Source organism: Pinus tabuliformis, chromosome 5_2 (assembly GCF_031772625.1).
Source record: "Pinus tabuliformis cultivar Carrire ecotype Pingquan chromosome 5_2, CPIR1, whole genome shotgun sequence".
NCBI lineage: Eukaryota > Viridiplantae > Streptophyta > Pinopsida > Pinales > Pinaceae > Pinus > Pinus tabuliformis.
Window position 1 is genome coordinate 298,499,228 of NC_142306.1, and position 18,085 is coordinate 298,517,312.

Genomic DNA, 18,085 nt, shown 5'->3' on the forward strand with positions numbered 1-18,085 from the left:
GTTATTGGGTCTGGGTGTCATTTATTGAACAAAGTGGATTTAATTGTTATTGGGTTGGGTGTCATTTATTGAACAAATTGGATTTAATTGTTATTGGGTTGGGTGTCATTTATTGAACATAGGGTGCTTAGTTGTTGAACAACACAGCAGTTATGGCTGACATACATTCCTTTTGTTATGTGCAGGTAGGCATATTTATTTGGGATGCAAAGTTGGAGTTCTCATGAGTGGGGGTTGAAGTGACTGCTGTTTTGTACTTCTGGAATAGACCAGTTTGGAAGCCTTTATGGCTCTAGTTGTTTTCTACTTCTGGAATAGACCAGTTTGGAAGCCTTTATGGCTCTAGCTGTTTTCTACTTGGGTCAATATGTTTTGCAATATTAAGTAGTAAAATACTATTTATGGACAGTTGTGGGCCCAGTCAATGTATGGGTGATTTTTGGACATAATTTAAAACTTATTTATACATAATGTTATTTATTTCTGTTTAAAATTTGGTTTCAAAAGTCTTAATCACTGGTGGTTTGGTGGGACCAGTATTATATCAACTACTGGTCCCTGCACAAGAATAGGAATCCCTCCCCTATTTATTTATGCTTGTGATATCATCACGTATGATAAGTTACGAGTTGTAGCAATTCTTTCTATTTATTGGTGAGTACCATTATTCTTGTTAGCCACATCAAATCACTGGAGGGAAGCACCACTTAGATTAAGCCATAGCCATAGCCGATAGCGATAGATCGGACATCAGAGCGATCGAAGATCGGGATGTAAATGAGCAGCATGCAAAGAGGCTTTAGGGAGTGGACCCAACAAAGTTATAGATGCGGATTTATAATATTTGAGTTTACAGTCTGGGCGTTATCGCAAATCGGAAGTGGAAGGCTTCTTGAGTAGTATGACCACGAAGGAGCGATTGCGATTAGCGATAAAGCTAAGCTTTGGACACTGTGCATCCATGTGATGAAATTTTACTTGTTGAGAGGTTTGAAATGTGATATTAGTCATTCAAATGGCACAAAATGATTTAATTTAATGGGTGCTCGATCTTATGGATGGTGAAGACATATTTTCCGGGCCCAAAACATGTCTCCCTCCTAGCACGATATATCTGTGCAGCATTCTATTTCGGGGCTCAAAACATGTTTACACAATTGTTAGATGCACAATAAAATAAAATGCACACAATGGTTTAAGAAACTCGCAATGGATGAATTCGAAATTGCCGCAAAACGAGATTATTTATTATAATTTGGAATCACATATCATATCATGAACATTTCATTTTATTCCTGCTCAGTGATTAAACTTTATTCCAAGGAGAAATACACATGCCACCGGGCTAATCGGCAGCTCAGCTCAGCTCAGTTCAGTTCACATAACTGCAGTGCAGCAATCATGACAAGTACTAGATACTATCTGCGCCGTGCTTTGGATTTTTATCCGCCCATCATGAATGAATGAGTGAGTGAGAATGTTTGAAACAGTGCAGCACTCAGAACAGGAAATGTAACGCGTTGCGGTTGTGTAGCTGGGCGCGCGTGTTCCTCTCTCCGAAAAATGACTAAGGCAAGAAGTGCGAGCGTCCGACGGTGAGGCGCGGTTGTAATAACGCGCGCGGGCAAGTGGGAGCTCACATATTTATAGGGCGAGTTGGGCAGCTCGCCACACAAGCCGACCAAGAAGTGTATCAAACGATGGGCAAGTCGATGGTGCAAAGCGTTTGGAGACACAATGGTTTGGCACACATTATACCATTTGGAGAGTCGGTCGAGAGGGAAGTCGCCACCGTGGGAGCGTATAAACTCTTGGGCGATGATGGCATTTGGAGCAATCGAACTTGGCTCGTCGCAAGTCAAGAAGAGAAGTGTGCAAAGGAGAGTAGAGCCGCAACACGGGCAGCGCACATGCGCCTGCCCGCCGGGCGTGCTACATGGAGGTTGGCACTTGGCAAAGAGTTCGGTTGTGCATGTGCGTGCCCGCCCGTTCGACATAAAACTTATGTGTTGTTGTATTGTATTTTGGTGAAGTGTTGTGGTGTCACTGTTGTGCGCTCTTGCACGGGCGGGCGCCCAACCTCGTTTATGAACGCCGATGGAGCTTCGCTCCCGGTCATTGTAATATTTCTTCATATATAATAAAAGAAGATTTCCTCTTGCATATTGTTGGGTTATTATTGTTGTTCATGTATTATTAATGGATTCCGCACATTAATAATGTTAATTCATGGTTATTATGAATTGTTGAAGGCGTAGTTCGTAAAGTTAATCTAACTATGGAAAGAGTTGGTAACTTAGGCGGTGCCGCACCCGGCCAATTTAAGGAAAAAAGAATTGGGGGCGTGACAGTTGGTATCAGAGCAGGTTCACAGGTGGTGAAGCCGTTGCTTGATGATGAACGCAGAGAACAGACATGTATGCAGGGAAAAGTTATGGAGAAATCGTGGATGAACAGTCTGGGTTTCGTGGACTTGATGGTTCATGGCAAGACCATTCAAGCTCTGGTGGACACGGGGACCACTCATAACTTCATGATGACACGGTTGGCAAAAGAGGTTGGACTGATTATCTTCCCATCGAATGTGGAAGTCAAGGTAGTGAACTCTAGAGCTAAAGTGGCGGGTTTGGTACACGAAGTACCTGTGCAGATAAAACACTGGAAGGGTCAGTTGGACTTCACAGTGATGGAGATGAACGACTTTGATATGATACTCGGACAAGATTTCTTAAAGGGAAACAAGGCTATTGTTGTCCCCTTCTGTGATGAGGTGGTGCTGGTTGGACAGACACAAACTTGGACTTTGCCCACTCATAGGCAAAGGGGGGAAGTTAGGGTGCAGCATGTTTCGGCACTGAGTTTAGAGAAGGCTATGAAAGAATCAGATATGGAGGCATATGCGGTGATATTCAAGGATATCGAAGGTGATGGAGTGGGGACGCCTGTTCCAGCCGAGATTTCCGAGGTGCTGACCAAATATGCAGATTTGATGCCTGATGAGCTACCAAAGAAGCTTCCACCAAGACATGCAGAGCACCATAGCATTGAGCTTGAGCCAGGAAAGCAACCCCCGGCTAAAGCACCTTATCGGTTGTCAGGACCTGAGTTGGAGGAATTGAAATGAAAGTTGAAGGAGTTAAATGATGTTGGTTTCATCAGACCTTCAAGGTTCCCTTATGGAGCTCCGGTATTGTTCCAGTGGAAGAAGGATTCGAATGAGCTACGGATGTGCTGTGATTACCCTGCATTGAACAAGCAGATGGTAAGGAACATGTATCCTTTGCCATTGGCTGCTGATTGCTTTGATAAGCTTGCGAAAGCCCGAGTGTTTTCCAAGCTGGACTTGAGGCATGGGTATTATCAGGTGCGGATAGCTAAAGGAGACGAGAAGAAGATCGTGATAGTAACAAGGTATGGTAGCTTTGAGTTCCTTATTATGCCATTCGGGTTGTGTAATGCTCCTGCTACGTTTTTCACTTTGATGAATGATGTCCTACGACCATACTGGATTCGTTCGTAGTAGTGTACTTGGACGATATAGTGGTGTTCAGTGACAACATGGAGGATCATAAGAAGCACTTGGTGATGGTGTTCGAGGCACTGAGGGCAAATCAGTTGTTCTTGAAGAAGTCTAAGTGTGTGTTCGCTCAGACCGAGTTTCTGTTCCTTGGGCATATTGTTGGTCAAGGGTACATACGAATGGAGCCGAGCAGAGTGAAGGCGATCAAGGACTGGGTTGAATCGAAGAATGTCCATGAGATGAGGGTGTTCTTGGGCATGACCAACTACCAACGAAAGTTTGTAGAGGGGTACTCCAAGGTGACATCGCCACTGACAGACCTATTAAAGAAAGACAAGAGGTGGAGTTGGACGAGAAAATGTCAAGAGGCATTTGATGACTTGAAGAAGAGGATGGTTACAGGATCGATACTGAAGTTGCCTGACTTCGAGAGACCATTTGAGGTACACACTGATGGTTCAGATTTTGCCATAGGAGGGGTTCTTATGCAGGATGAGCATCCAGTGGCGTATGAGAGTCGGAAGTTACAGGATAGAGAACGGAGGTATCCGGTCCATGAGAAGGAGATGACTGCAATCATTCACTGTCTTCATGTATGGAGGCATTACCTGATTGGGAAGCCGTTTGTTGTCAAGACTGACAACGTTGTAGCAAGTTATTTTGCATCACAACCGAAGCTTTCTGCGAAGCAAGCTTGTTGGTAGGACTTCTTGGCAGAATTCGACATGACTATCGAGTATAGACTGGGAAGGCACAATGCGGTCGCAGATGCCCTTAGCAGGAAGGGACAACTTGCAGCATTGGAGGGAGAAGACCGGGTAGCTAGGAGTAGGAGTCAAGTTCAGATGTTAGAAGAGATGCAGAATAAGATTAAGGAAAGTGTTGAAACTGATACTTTGGCACAGAATATAGTGAAGCAGATAAAGGAGGGGAAGACACGAAAGTTCTTTCTACGAGAAGGGTTCTTATTCTTTGGAAACCGACTCTATGTTCCAAAGTCATCTGGACTCAGGAGGCACCTTTTGAAGGAGTGCCACGACTCGCCATGGGCTGGCCACCCAGGGATGCGTCATTCTTTGGCATTGTTGGAGAGAGGATTCTTTTGGGAGAAGATGCGAGAGGATGTAGAGGAGTATGTACATACATGCATCATTTGTCAGCAGGACAAATCGGATACTCAGAGACAAGGAGGACTGTTGCATCCTTTACCGATTCTTGAGAGACCATGGATGAGTGTCTTGATGGACTTCATCACTCAGTTGCCACAGGTTCAGGGGTACAATGGGATTATGGTCGTGGTTGATCATTTTTCCAAGTATGCTGTCTTTGTTCCTACAAAGATGCCTTGTGGAGCCGAGCGGACTGTGGAGTTGTTCTTTAAGAACATAGTGAAGTATTGTGGGATGCCATTGAGCATTGTGTCAGATAGAGATCCGTGTTTCACAGGCAGATTTTGGACCACATTGTTCAAGCTATTCGGGACAGAGTTGTTGATGAGTTCGAGTTACCATCCGCAGACAGATGGGCAGACTGAGAGGATCAATGCATTGCTGGAGGACTACTTGAGACATTATGTGACAGCTGATCAGAAGAATTGGCCTGAACTCTTGGATATTGCTCAGTTTAGCTACAATATTCAAAAAAGTTCTGCGAAGGGGTATAGTCAATTTGAGTTGGTGAATGGATAGATGCCAGTTGCACCGCATACCGTAGTGACGGGAGACTTCTTGAGAAGTCCTCATGCGAAGAAGTTCATGAAGGCTTGGGAGGAGACCTTGGAGTTAGCATAGTTATGCTTGCACGAAGCTGCAAGGAGGATGAAAAAGTATGCTAATCGAGGAAGACGGGAGGCACACTTCAGTGTGGGAGATATGGTGTTTCTCAGGATTACCGGGGAGCAGTTTCAACCAGCCAAGGGGACTGCAAGCAAACTGACACGGAAGTATGAGGGACCATTCTGAGTGAAGAAGAGAGTGGGGGAAGTTGCTTACGAACTGGAGCTTCCACACCATATGCACATGAAGCATCCCGTTTTTCATGTGAGTCAGTTGAAGAGACGTAGACTTGATTCAGACCATCCAGAGAAAGTTGAACCGCCGAGAGGACCAGCCGGAATTGTGGACAAGCCAGGACTGGAGTTGGAGAAGATTTTGAGCTACAGAACTACAAGGATTGGTTTCCACATGAAACGGGAGTATCTTGTCAGATGGAAGAATGCACGGAGGAGGAAAGCTGGGAATCGGAGGACTCACTTTGGAGATGGAAGAAGAAGATTGCGAAGTATGAACGTAAGATACTGAGGCAATCGGGATTGTTGAGGGCGACAATGATTTCCAGTGGGGGAGGATGTAACGCCCTGCGGTTGTGTACCCGGGCGCGCACACTCCTCTCTCCGAAAAAATGACTAAGGAAAGAAGTGCGAGCGTCCGACGGTGAGGCGTGGTTGTAATAACACGCGCGGGCAAGTGGGCGCTCACATATTTATAGGGCGAGTTGGGCAGCTCGCCACACAAGCCGACCAAGAAGTGTATCAAACGATGGGCAAGCCGACGGTGCAAAGCGTTTGGAGACACAATGGTTGGGGTGCACATTATAACATTTGGAGAGTCGGCCAAGAGGGAAGTCGCCACCGTGGGAGCGTATAAACTCTTGGGCGATGATGGCATTTGGAGCAATCAAACTTGGCTCGTTGCAAGTCAAGAAGAGAAGTGCGCAAAGGAGAGTAGAGCCGCAGCACGGGCAGCGCACATGCGCCCGCCCGCCGGGCGTGCTACACGGAGGTTGGCACTTGGCGAAGAGTTCGGTTGAGGCATGGTGGAGGGTGCGCTAGGGCGCCTGCCCGCCGAGTTGGGTGAACAGGTTTCGGTTGTGCACGGGCGCGCCTGCCCGTTCGACATAAAACTTGTGTGTTGTTATATTGTATTTTGGTGAAGTGTTGTGGTGTGACTACCGTGCGCTCTTGCACGGGCGGGCGCCCAACCTCGTTTATGAACGCCGGTGGAGCTTCGCTCCCGGTCATTGTAATATTTCTTCATATATAATAAAAGAAGATTTCCTCTTGCATATTGTTGGGTTATTGTTGTTGTTCATGTATTATTAATGGATTCCGCACATTAATAATGTTAATTCATGGTTATTATGAATTGTTGAAGGCGTAGTTCGTAAAGTTAATCTAACTATGGAAAGAGTTGGTAACTTAGGCCGTGCCGCACCCGGCCAATTTAAGGAAAAAATAATTGGGGGCGTGACAGGAAAGGTCGCATTATTATTGTAGATATCCTATGAATCGTTGGAATTTCTGCATCTAAATATATTTCATGCCTTGCTTTCAATGAAAGTTGGCATTGGTATTGTACGTAGCATTTGGCTGCCAATTCTCTGGAATAGCGTTATCTATAATGAGCGTTTTGCCTGTGGAGAGGGTTGTAAGGCGAATGGAGAAGGGAGCACTCAGAGGACCACTGTTCAAAGCCCAATTTGCACCCGATGTTTGTTGCATTGGTTGCCATGTATTGGAGTTTCCCTGAAGAGAATAGAAGCGAAACACGAACGAAGCCGTTAGATAAACTTGTAAGTATAATTGCAATAATCAATATAGCGTATACGATGGGGGCAATTTAATTTAAGTGTGTAAAGCACCCACCTGTTTTAAATCGACCGCTCCTAGGTCGCCACCTGTTTTAAACTTTATGAGATGACTTTGAAGAACTCCTAGGCTGACAGACACAATCACATATTTTCCCTTGTAAACTGACCCATCTTCAATATTGACCGTAACGCCGTCGTTGGTATATTTTATTTCTCGAACGACCTAATTCAAACATTAGAGAGAATTCCGTCAGAAAACAACACAGTAATCTTTGACGAGGGTCGATTATTGGTTGTCTCGACAATATTTGACACAAAGATTTGAGAATCGAGCGATTCCAGGCGTTTAGTGATTGGCAATAAGCAGTATCTTTTCCAACTTTAGTTGGTCATCCACCACATGTCCGCCGTCAGATTCTAGGAATTCTTCCGCCAATTTCTGCACAATGTATTCGTAGCCCCGTTCATCAGCCACCATGAATTCATGTTCTCCAAATACAGTATAAGTCGGAATTGGTTCCACTTCTGCATTCAAAACAACGTCCGAATTAGCGATTATTACTTTTTTTAATAAAAACTGGTAAATTTATTTAATTTAAGAAAAAAATAAAAATTAATAGCATTTCTTAATGAGTAACTTTTAAAAGAACAAAATTATATTTTGTAAATGCTAATGGCATCTAGTAAGAGTAAATTATAGAAATTTGCAAAGAAAAACCTTGAAAAAATTAATAATAACTTAATTTCTCTTTTAGCAGAGCTGACTTTTACCTGATGGCAGAGCCGAATCTTTTGCTCTCCTGTCAGATCTTTTGATCTAAAAATAACTTGTGTGTGATCTCAGTTAATTAATTAACGAAGGTATTATAGACTCATGTGCTGGTGTGTGTTTATGTTATCTTAGGCAATGGATTGATAAGATTGCAAAATACACAGACACTTAAAAATAGTAAGAGAAACACAGTAAGCAAATGCGAAAACACAACAATTTAATAAGGAGTTCACACAATCCTCCTGGGCTACGTTTCCGGTCCAACTTTCAGTGGTGGCCTTCTTTATTGTGTCTTTAAGCAGAGTTTTTACAATGAAGAGCTCAATTGGAGTCTCCTGGAACAGATGATGCTTAGTAGGGTGGTTCTTGGATTCCCTAAGCCACTAGAGTGCACCGACTCCCCCTTACTAAGTCTCGACCTCAACTAGTCTTAATGGGATGAGTCCAGCTTGGTACTCAATTCCCGACAGATATCCTCTCAGGGATTGTTGAACCTCTCAAGCCTTCTGTCTACTCAATGCTGCCTTAGCTCTGCAGGTCAGCTCGACTCTCTGTTCTCTGCAACTTGCTTTGCTCTCTGTTCTGTCTCTCTGTCTCACTGTCTCCTTCTCCTCTCTTTTTCTGTTCTCTGTTTGTTTGTTGCTTAAAGCCAATTTGTCTCATGACTGTTCGCTTCCTCTTCTGTCTCTTCGGATCGCTTGTTGCTATCCGCTTGGAATTACCTGCCTCTGTGTCATCACCACTGTGTAACGTCTCATAGGGAGGTGGCCACTTGTCCCTTCATGAACTGAGTTCCAGCTCTTCCTCGACGGGTTGTTATTTCGGTTACTTAGTGAAATGATCCATCCGCTAGCTTAGCGGTCAAATCAGACTTCAAACCTTTATATGCCATAGCTTAATTCTCCCTTCGAATTTGGTTTCCCATCAGGAGCAATCTCCATCGTTAGATCTGGGGCCTCCAGATCCTATGGTTATCGCTCTTATTGTGCGGTTGACTTGCTCGAATGTTAGCCTGCGATGAGAGTAGTTTTCTCTCTCATCCGCCGGACACGCGTCATCCAATGTATGGAATCGCTCGTTCCCCTACCAAATCTGCTTACCACCTGAAACGCCTCCGATATTTCGCCGGTTTTGGAGTGCGGGACCCACCTTCCATTTTAGCGCTTTTCCCATAGTTCTCCGGCTTCCCTTGTGACAGAGTACTCGGGGCTTTTCCTTCTCGAGGGGTTTTTCCTAGCGATGCGCAATTAGCGCTAATCACACATCAGAAACAACCTCCGTTTTCTAATCTGAGCTTCCTAATTGCCATTTTTTGCACCATGCACAGTCCCCATGGGCCAACTGTCAACGCGCTTTGACCGAAGGTCCTCGTTGCTCTATGCTGGCTACAAATTACCATTATCCAGAGGTTATTTCTAATAGCTCGTTGTTCAAAAGATTTTGATGTCTGTCATAATTTGAAACAGTCATAGAACTCTGATAATTTCATGGATCTAATTCGGATCACGACCTTCCCACTGTAAAAGCTATTTGGACCACCAAAAGTTGGTTTTCAAGCATCGACTGAGTGAGGGTACAATTGTCTCACTTGTCCAATCTCTATCCATTTTTCACTGCTCGGCTTTGAACCCTTAAGCCCAACTCAGAAGTACTCAACATCTCTCCTGTGCGTTGTTCTTACCTTCCTGTCCAGAACTATGTCTTCCTACAATTCATGAAGATATTCAGGTAACAGGTCATCAATAGAAGGCAATTGACTCTGCTCTTCGGGATCCTCAATTAGTGAGGGTTCAAACAATCTCAAGCAATTTGCATTCAAGACTGAGTAGATGTGCATGTAAGCTGGTAGATCAAGGCGAAAGACATTCTCACCAATTTTCTCAAGTATCTTGAAAGGTCCATACTTGATAGATTTTAGCTTTTTACCTTCACCTTGCATCCTGTCCTTGCTGATATACAGCCAAAATTGATCACCAACTTGGAAACTATTCTCCATTCGATGCTTATCATGCCTTGCCTTGTATTTGGCTTGGCTCTTTTCTAGCTATTCTGTACTGCCTGGTGAATCTCTTGGATTTGTTCAATGAACCTAGTTGCCCTGTCCACATCGCTGTGTCCCTCAACTGTTGTGTCCTTACCAAAGACAAAATCCAAAGGAGACCTTGGTGTGAAACCAAAACAGGTCTCAAAATGAGATCTTTGTGTAGAAGTATGTTTGGCTTGGTTGTAAGCATGCTGCACATAACACAAATGTTCATCCCAAAGCTTAGGATGCTTGCTGCAATATCCTCTGAGTAACTGGATCACTGTCTTGTTAAGTACTTCGGTCTGGCCATCTGTTTGTGGATAGAAAGTTGTGCTCTTCTTCAGTTTGGTGTCCATCAGTTCCCATAGACTTGACCAAAACTTCCCCACAAATTGGGTGTCTCGATCAGATACAAGGGAAGTGGGTAATCCAAAATGAACCCATACATGTTGAAAGAACAATTTTGCAGTTTGCTAAGCTATAATATGTTTATTACAAGGTATCAAAATACACATTTTGTTGAACCTATCCACAACAACATACAGATAGTCATGACTTTTCTTAGATTTAGGCAGTCCTCCAACAAAATCCATGGAAACACTTTCCCAAGGATGAGAAGGAACTGGTAATGGAGTGTACAAGCCTAGTTTTTTGTTGCTGGGCTTGCTTTTAGCACACATAGTACAACCTCTTACATATCTAGAAACTGTCTCGTTCATTTTTGGCCAATAACAAAATCTTTGCAGCTGTGCAACTGTTTTACTTACCCCAAAGTGACCTGATATTAGAGAAGTGCGTGCTTCTCGAATTATCTTTACGCTTTTAGTTTGTGGAATGCATAACTTCCCACAATGATATAGGAGTTGATCCTTTACATGATAATCCAATTCCTCTACTCGTTTGCCTTGACTTAAAGTTGCATATACATCTTTAAGGTCTATATCTTGAGCATATTGTTCAATCTAGCTCTCATGTAACACTATGCTTAAGTATAGTAGATGCATTTATAATGGGTCTAGATAACATATTTGCACTTTATTGTGTATGCCCCTTTTATATCTGATGACTAAATGAAACTGTTGTAGAAAAACCATCCATATATAGTGTCTTGATTGTTGCAACTTATTTTAGGAGTGTAGATATTGAAGTGGTTGATGATCAGTATGTATTACTGTCTCTTTGCCCATTAAGTAATGTTTCCACTTTTTCACACTCTGTACTAATGCATACAATTCTTTATCATATGTAGGATAGTTAACTACTGCAGAATTAAATGTCTCAGAATGATGACATATGGGTTTACCATGCTGTGTCAACACTACTCCCATGGCATAGTCACTGGCATCTATTTGGATCTCAAAGGGTCTTTGAAGATCAGGCAGTGCTAATACCGGTGCTGTACTAATATTTTCTTTCAAGGTGTCGAAGGCTTTCTGCTGTTTGCCTCCCCACTGAAACACCTTGTTCAATCTTGTTAAAGCATTTAAGGGAGATGTAATTAAGGAAAAGTTAGAAATGAACTTTCTCCAATATTGTGCTGCTCCTAAGAAGCTCCTAACTTCTGTAGCAGATTTGGGTTGAGGCCAGTTTACAATGACTGCCATGTTAGAAGGATCTATCTTCAATTCACCACCCCCTACTATATGTCCCAAATAATTCAAATATGTTTTGCCAAATTCACATTTTGAGAGTTTAACATAAAGTTTTTCTCTTTTGAAAACATCTGGTGTCTGCTTAACATGCTTTAAATGTTCTTCCCATGTTTTTCTAAATATCAGAATGTCATCCAGATACACAATAACAAAATCATCAAGAAAATGTTTGAGTACATCATTCATTAATCTCATGAAAGTAGCAGGTGCATTAGTTAAGCCAAAAGGCATAACCAACCACTCATACAATCCCTGCTTTGTCTTGAAAGCAGTCTTCCATGCATCCTATTCTGCAATTCTGACCTAATGATATCCACTATGCAAGTCTAACTTCGAAAAATAAATAGCTTCTTTCAATTGATCTAAGAGATCATCTATGCGAGGAAGGGGATAATGATTTTTGATTGTTATCTTATTCAGTTCTCGGTAATCAATGCACATTCTCCATGAGCCATCTTTATTTCTCACCAAAACGATTGGTGACCCACATGGTGATGTGCTAGGTCTGATGAACCCCTTCTCAAGCAACTCCTGCACCAGCTTCTTGATTTCTGAATTCTCTAAAGCAGACAACCTGTACATTCCAATGTTAGGTCGTGGAGCATCTTGCTGCAAAATAATATCATGCACTATTTCCTTTTTGGGTGGCGGACCTTTAAGTTCTTGAAACAAGATATCATACTATGAAACAACTTTTTCTAAATCAGCTTGTTTTTTAGCATTATAGCCCTCAAATACATTGGTTTTATCAGGTTTCTTTTCTTTTACAACCATCAGTAAGAATTGTTTGCATGAATTTATTATTCGTTTAATCTGCCCGAAGTTTATGAGAATATAATTATTCTTGAGCTTATGAGCTCTTACAAAGTATTTGATTCCATCTTTAATGAGTAGATACTTGTTCTCAGATCTATAGAAGATAGCTTTTCTGTCATACAAGTAAGGACTTCCTAAAACAATTCCACATATATCAAAAGGAATTATGTCTAACTCAACCTCATCTACAAATGTTGACCCAAAAGAAAATTTGAGTTTGCATTGTCTAGTCACTTGTAGTTGTGCTTTATCATTTAACCATCCTAATGGGTATGGTTTCTTGTGAGGTGTAGTCAGTAATACCAACTTCTTTACAATTGCTTCAGAAATTAAATTTACTTTTGAGCCATTATCAAACAAAGTATCAAACTTTTGATGTTTGGAAATAACTCGAATATGGAAAAGCTCCTATCTTTTTCTCTCATTTTCTTCATCAATAGTAGATTGTGCAAAATTACTAGTAAATTCTTCAGAATTCTTACCTTTTATACTTGTGCCTGCAATGGTTGTTTCATCTCCTGAGTTCGACCCCAAATCTTTTTGAGTAGTTGCAAAAATCTTCTTCATTTTTCCCTTGAACTTCTTTGGTCTCAGCGCCAGATGCAGAATCCAACAGTGCTCATCATCATGCCCATCCTTCTTACAGTGAGTGCATGAAGCCTTGCTTTTCTGTGCAATGTCGACCTTCCTTGCTTTCCATTTCTGTTTTCTTTTCTCCTTATTCTTGCTTGCAGTGGGTAGGGATGATCCCCCAACTTCCGGGTTTCCATTCTTTCCTCTAGGTTCTAGATGAGTAGCTTGAATAGATACCTCATCTATGCTAGTGGGATTAAGCATGAGGATAGTGTGCCTCATGTAGCTGTGTAGACCACCAATGTACTTCAACAAAGTCTCAAGTGATTCTAATGCTCTCCTCCTAAATTCTTGGGTGTAACCTTGTACACTTTTCCCTTCAACTGTTGAAGAGTTTACAGCTCATCATGGCTTGCTGCATGTAGGCCAATGGATAGAACTGCTTTTTTATTGCAGAAATAAATTCAATATAGACAGAAATAGTCTTACCATGTCTCTTCATGTTAGCTTGGGTCCTGCCTTCCCACCAAACCAAAGCAGTGCCTCCAAGGCATAGGCTTGCCAGCTGAATCTTGCTCTTGTCTGAATCAATACTCTGCACTCTGCAATAAACATCAATTTCTCTAATCCAATTGTCCAGCTTTTCTACATTCAACTCTCCATCATATATTGGTAAATAAAATTTAACATCTAGCTTAATCAAAGATGTCTTCTTTTTATGTTCAGGGCTATTAGGAGGTATGAGAAATATTTCTTCTTTTCGTTTGCCTTTTGAGTGGTCATGGAGGAGAGACTCTTCTACTCCTTTGTCTTGTTTGGAGCCTGATGAATTTTCATCCTTATGTTTTCTAAACTCCTTATACATTTCCTCTACCATAGACCTTATGGCTAGGAAACTATCTATAAATTAAGGGTCTGGCCCCATAGAACCTTCTTCTGACATTGTCTTCTGAGGATAGACTCTCCCAATTTCAGGATTAGTTTTGACCAACTCTCCTTTTCCTAATTTGAGCTTTGATTTAGTTAGCATTCAACAGTTAAATCCATCACAAGCTTGTCTAACCTTAACAACGTAGAGCTCTAATACCACTTGATCTGAAAATCACTTGTGTGTGATCTTAGTTAATTAATTAACGAAAGTATTAGAGACTCATGTGCTGGTGTGTGTCTATGTTATCTTAGGCAACGGATCAATAAGATTGAAAAATACACAGACACTGGAAAACAGTAAGAGAAACATAGTAAGTAAATGAAAAAACACAACAATTTAATAAGGAGTTCACCCAATCCTCCCAGGCTACGTCTCCGGTCTAGCTTTCAGTGGTGGCCTTCTTTGTTGTGTCTTTAAGTAGAGTTTTTACAATGAGGAGCTCAATTGGAGTCTCCTGGAACAGATGATGCTTAGTAGGGTGGTTCTTGGATTCCCCAAGCCACTAGAGTGCACAGACTCCCCCTTACTAAGTCTCGACCTCAACTGGTCTTAATGGGAGGAGTCTAGCTTGGTACTCAGTTCTTGATAGATATTCTCTCAGGGATTGCTTGAACCTCTCAAGCCTTCTGTCTGCTCGATGTTGCCTTAGCTCTGCAGGTCAGCGCAACTCTCTGTTCTCTGCTACTTGCTTTGCTCTCTATTCTGTCTCTCTGTCTCATTGTCTCCTTCTCCTCTCTTTTTCTGTTCTCTATCTGTTCGTGGCTTAAAGCCAATCTGTCTCATGACTATTCACTTCCTCTTTCGTCTCTTCGGATCGCCTATTGTTGTCCGCTTGGAATTCCTTGCCTCTACTTCATCGCCACTGTGTAACGTCTCATAGGGAGGTGGCCACTTGTCCCTTCACGAACTGAGCACCAGCTCTTCCTCGACGGTTCGTTATTTCGGTTACTTAGTGAAATTATTTATCCACCAGCTCAGTAGTCAAATCGAAATTCAAACCTTTATATGCCGTAGCTTAATTCTCCCTCTGAATCCGGTTTCCCATCGGGCACAATCTTCGTCGTTAGATCTGGGGCCTCTAGATCCTACGGTTATCGCTCTTATCGCACAGTTGACTTGCTCAAACGTTAACCTGTGATGAGAGCGGTTTTCTCTCTCATTCATCGAACACGCGTCATCTAACATATGGAATCGCTCGTTCCCTTGCCAAATCCGCTTACCGCCTGAAACACCTCCAATATTCTGTTGGTTTTGGAGCATGGGACCCGCCTTCTGTTTTAGCACTTTTCCCATGGTTCTCCGACTTCCCTTGTGACCGAGCGCTTGGGGCTTTTCCTCCTCGAGAGGTTTTGCTCAGTGATCAGAAATAGCCTCCGTTTTCTGATCTGAGCTTCCTAATTTCCATTTTTTGCGCCATGCACAGTCCCCATGGGCCAACGGTCAGCGCGCTTTGACCGAAGGTCCTTGTTGCTCTGTGCTAGCTACAAATTGCCATTATCCAGAGGTTATTTCTGATAGCTCGTTGTTCACAAGATTTTGAAGTCTGCCATAATTTGAAACAGTCATAGTACTTTGATAATTTCATGGATCCAATTCGGATCATCTTTAATTAAGAGTACCAGCGCATACACTTCAAAAATAGTTAAAACAGGGGAAAAAATAGTACATGTAGCCAATTGATTTAGATTAAGGTACCACATACCCATTCATCACCGTCGTTTGTATTTAAAATCGATCACATTCCTCAGCAAAAACCCTTTGCTACATAACAATTAATCAAACCTAATTTTGAACTTAACCTAAAATAAATAGGAGTGATAACTATAATATTTTACCATAACATGAAATAGAGAGGAGGGCTTTAGCCGAGATTAATTTTACCTGAAGGCTGAGCTGAATTGTTTGCTATATTGCCACATCTTGAATCAATTGTAACAATAGTGCCAGCAAGTACACTTTAAATTATTGTGAAAGCAGAAAAGAACTCACAAATTCCAAACAGAAGCCCCATCCCATTACCATCCCAGATAAATATTAAAAGCTCTGAAAATTCAGAGACAAAAAATAGGTGAAAATGCAGAAACAGAAATATAAGGAAACAAAATCCATGCACATTAATCTGCAGAAAAAGAAAGGGAAATGATAAGTTGCACAAACAAAACAAAAGGAAAAACCAAGCAGTCATTGCAATTCCATATCAGAAATTTGGGAGAAAGAAAGTTGAATATCACAAAGTTGGCACCACTGTTATGCTAATCCATCTACATGTGGGCACCACTATTACACTAGAAAAGATACATCAATGCCTTAGAATTCAAACCAGCTCAAGAAAAGATAGAAAAGATAGATCAACGCCTTAGAATTCAGCCTCTTCGAGGGGGCAACTGTGGAGCTGTAACAAGGGTCTTTTTCACCTCTAGTTATCTCATATTACAAGTCAATCCGGGAGCGTTTTGTTATTGTAAAGGACATCTTAATTTAAGGCTATTTGTGAGGATAATGCTTCGTAGTATAGATCTAAAGAATACAAGAGTAAACGGATGCTAATGCTAAATTACTTTTGCATAAAGAAATCACACACGCAGCAACTTCGTCGGTCGAGGGTATGGAATTAGTAACCTATCCCCCTAGAAACTGATGAAGGAGTATGGATCATGATCTGGGAGCATTATAGCGTCTGCTGTATCTCACAACAGTCTTGAACCTCCTCTTATGCCACTTCAATAAACGCAAGCGAAAGGAACAGCAAGAAAACAGAATGAAACAGCAACTTCAGAAATGGAACAGCAATAAAAGGAACGGCAGTAAATGGAACGGCAGTAAATGGAATGGCAGTAAATGGAACGGCAGTAAAGAAACTAAGTCTCGCGAGGTCAACACTTCCAATCCTTGGCACACACTTACATACAAAAAGGAAAGCAATCATTTATACAGGTTTGCAGCTTAATCAAATGGAACAGCAAATTATTAAAGACAGGAAACATCAATCATATATATATCAAATGGAACAGAAAATCATTAAAGACAGGAAACGTCAATCATATGTACACGATATGCAATAGTCACCAACAATCCATTAACTCCAATCACCTGTAGCTGAAATATTCTACTTATGAATTCTGTAATTGATGCAAACAACTCAGATCAACAGTATGCGAAGAATCCTGAAAGTATGATATGAACTTGTTACAAAGATTTATAACAGGAAAGCTACAGATGAATAAATATGAAACAATATGCAACCATAATAGATTATGAGAAACAAACCACACAAAGCAGAATTGTAATGGTACAATCAGCCAGTGTCCGTTGGAGCCGGGCCCAAAGCTTCCAATGGCGCACTGCCGTAAACTACTTCAGACGCACGGAGAAATTAACACCAAGATATTATATTAACGCATCAATGCGAGTACAAAACTAAGTCTCAGAGAGACTCAATAGTCTGAGTTCAACTGATAATAAAATTTATGAACAGAAAGTAAAGATACAAAAGTAATCCCTAGTTTCCAATGCTACCCTCCTTTTATACAATTAACGGCGGAGTTCATCGGTCGACAAAACGATTGATCGTAGCGATCCCTCAGGATCGAAGATCCTGAGGGATCCGCTAAACTGTTAACGCTTTCCTTTACTCGGCCTGTATTTCCGAACTGGCAGTCCTTCATCTCGTTTCGGACTGATCTTCCTTGATTTACTCGACCTGGTCTGAACCTTATTTAGAATTGGAGGGACAGCCGTTATCTTCTCATCAAATCCTCGTTTTGTATTGCGCCTTCCTGCTTTTACCTTTTCCTGCGTAGAGAAGACAACTGTTAGTGATTGGATCATTTTAGACTCGTTCTCGTTGCATTTTCCCTACTTTATAATAAAGAAAAGATTACAACTATTGCTTAAAACATCACTAAATTATTTATTAAAACATACCTTCCGTTTGCTCTACACACCCCCCGACTTACTCTGTTTCATGGCCTCATGAAACCGTTATAATTAACATGGAGAGCAGTAAGAGAATAGGCTAGAGAGGGTACTTCATGAGGGGGTCTGCAACCATGATAGGCAACCAGATTATCAAAGAAGTAATGCAACTGATCTGCAGGCATATCATACAAGGCCTGGTACCCTGGTGCAGGGTGCCAGATAATTGGGCTACGGAACCGATATCCTAACCATGATGGTCCAGCTTGCAGAATGCACTGGCCATAAAAAG